The sequence below is a fragment of the Oryctolagus cuniculus genome, chromosome 15 (genome assembly GCF_051225735.1).
Source record: "Oryctolagus cuniculus isolate XC-2025 breed Fujian yellow rabbit chromosome 15, ASM5122573v1, whole genome shotgun sequence".
NCBI classification, from domain to species: Eukaryota; Metazoa; Chordata; class Mammalia; order Lagomorpha; family Leporidae; genus Oryctolagus; species Oryctolagus cuniculus.
In genome coordinates this window covers 93,188,002-93,190,605 of record NC_142881.1, presented here as the reverse complement: position 1 = coordinate 93,190,605, position 2,604 = coordinate 93,188,002, and positions in this window count along the sequence as shown.

Genomic DNA, 2,604 nt, shown 5'->3' with positions numbered 1-2,604 from the left:
TAGATGTGGTGTAGTAAACAGACTGGGTATAGAAAAATACACATCAGCACGATCCAGGCCATAGCTAGATCACTGCTCATGGTATTCAGTCGTCTCCTCTAATATCAAGGAGATAAGGATTCCTGCCCTCATCATTTCTTTTGCTTGTAGAAGTGGAACTTCAAACTAGAGCTATTAGGCAAGAAAGAGAGCATACTGATAAAAATAAGAATGTAGTGGAATTAGTTGTCTGTTACATGGCATGTGTATCATTAACAGAGACAGCAGGAGATTGATGCTTCAAGTCGTCCCTTTCCCTCACATGAGAAGCTTGAACTCTCAGATCCTAGCTTTGATTTAACTCATCCCCACACACTGTGATCATTGGGGCATGAACCAACACATGGCTGCTCTCTGTCCATCCATCCCTCCCATCTTTCAGAATTTCAAATATCAAAAAACCCTACTGAGTCCATTAAAAATGTTAGAACTCAGAAAAATTACAGAATATAAAATCAAACCAATGCAATTGCAATGAAAATTTCAATGTTATTCTTTAGGAATTTTTTTAAGATTGATTTATTTGAAAGCAGAGTCACAGACAAAAAGGGAGAAGTAGAGTTGTCAACTAGTATTAGGGCACATATATTTGCCATTTTCAGTAATGGAAAGAAGTTTGCAAAGTAGCTTGCAATATATTGGAAAGGATATAGGAAATATGAACATCATGAAAGAACTTGACAGTGTAGTTGGACAAGAGAATACACTTGCTGTTCAAGTGCACATATAATACTCTGCAGAAGAACTTTTGCTAGGTCACAAAAGAGCCTAAATAAACTGAAAAGATACAAATAAAACAATGAATGTTCTATGACCACAGGGATTTATCTTGAGTGTCAATAACAGAAGGACGTTTGAGAAGTGCACATATATATGCAAAATAGCAACATATTCCTAAATAGAGAGCTATAGAAAATAGATAACAAGTGAAAGTAAAAAATACAAGATGATAGGAAATGAAAATGAAACATAAAAATAGGATGCAGTTAAAACAGGTTATGAATATGATCCCTCTCAATTTCTATAGCTTTTTAAGTACTAAAATGGAAAATTGGGATCACTTCAACTCTGCTATTCTTCATTGAGTAGGGTGGTCTGTAAGCAGTTTGTCAGTATCTTAACAAAAAATGTATTAGTTGCATCAGAAGCCCAGCAGAGGGCAGCAAGAAACCACTGAACAATGAGTTTGATCCTGAACTCACCCAAGAGGCTTCATATCGTGCGCATTCTTAATCCACCAGGTGATGTAGGTGCTGTGCCTACAGTAAATACAAGAACATTTTTCCTTCAAGACTATGCTAAGGAAGCACTATTGCAGCTTCTGGAAGACTTGGGGCTGTTTCCACAGAGGCCTAAAGACATGGGCCATCTTCTGTTGCTTTCCAAAGCCATTAGCAGGGAGCTGGATCAAAAGTGGAGCAGCTGGGAGTAAAACCATCACCCATATGAGATGCTGGCACTGCAGGTAAAGGCTTAGCCCACCATGCCACAGCATTGGTCCCAAATTTTTTTGATACTGTATAGGCAAGGAAACTTTGGGCTAAGAGACACAGACAAGAGGCTGAGCCCTGATTTTGTATTATAGAAGTTTTGTCTCAATTGCCCCTATTTCTTATTATTCTTCAAACCTCAGGGAAAAGGAACAATGACTGTCTGACTGGGGTATTGTAAAAATGAAGGGAGACAAAGTTTTAGGTATTTCTTTTATTAGTTATTTATTTACTTAATAGGTTAACAGAGAAAGAAAGCGAGACAGAGATTTTCCATTGCTCGTTCACTTCTCAGATGGTTACATAATCCAGGGATTGATCATGACAAAGCTAGGAGCTTCTTCAGGGTGTTCCACATGAGTGGTAGGGGAACAAGTACTTGAGTCACCTTCTGCTGCTTTTGCAAGGCCATTAGCAGGGAGCTGGATCAGAAGTGGAGCAGCTGTGACTCTAACCAGCATCCATATGGGATACTGAGTTGAAGTTGGCAGTTTTACCTGGTACACTACAACACCAGCCCCTGTAGGCATTGCTTCAGATAAAGTTTCTAGTCTCGGGTTTAGCTGTAGAGATCCTCTGCATTATAAGGATTGTACAGCCAGTTTCTGTGCAGCTTTTTTTTTTTTTTTTTAGATTATTTATTTGAAAGGCAGAGTTACAGAGAGGCAGAGGCAGAGAGAAGTCTTCCATCTGCTGGTTCTCTGCCCAGATGGCTTCAAAGGCAGAAGCTGAGCCAATTCAAAGCCAGGAGCCTTGGAGCTTCTTCCAGGTCTCTCACACAGGCGTAGGAGCCCATGTACTTGGGCCATCTTCCACTTTTCTCCCAGGCAATGGCAGAGAGTGGATTAGAAGTGGAGCAGCTAGGACTTGAACCAGTGCCCATATGGGATGCTGGCGCTGTGGCATAGCAGGTAAAGCCACTGCCCACAGTGCTAGCATCCCATATGGGCACTGGTTCACATTGCAGGTACTCCACTTCCAATTCAGCTCTCTACTATGGCCTGGGAAAGCAGTAGAAGATGCCCAAGTCCTGGGGCCCTGTACCTGCTCAGGATACCTGGAAGAAGTTCCTGGC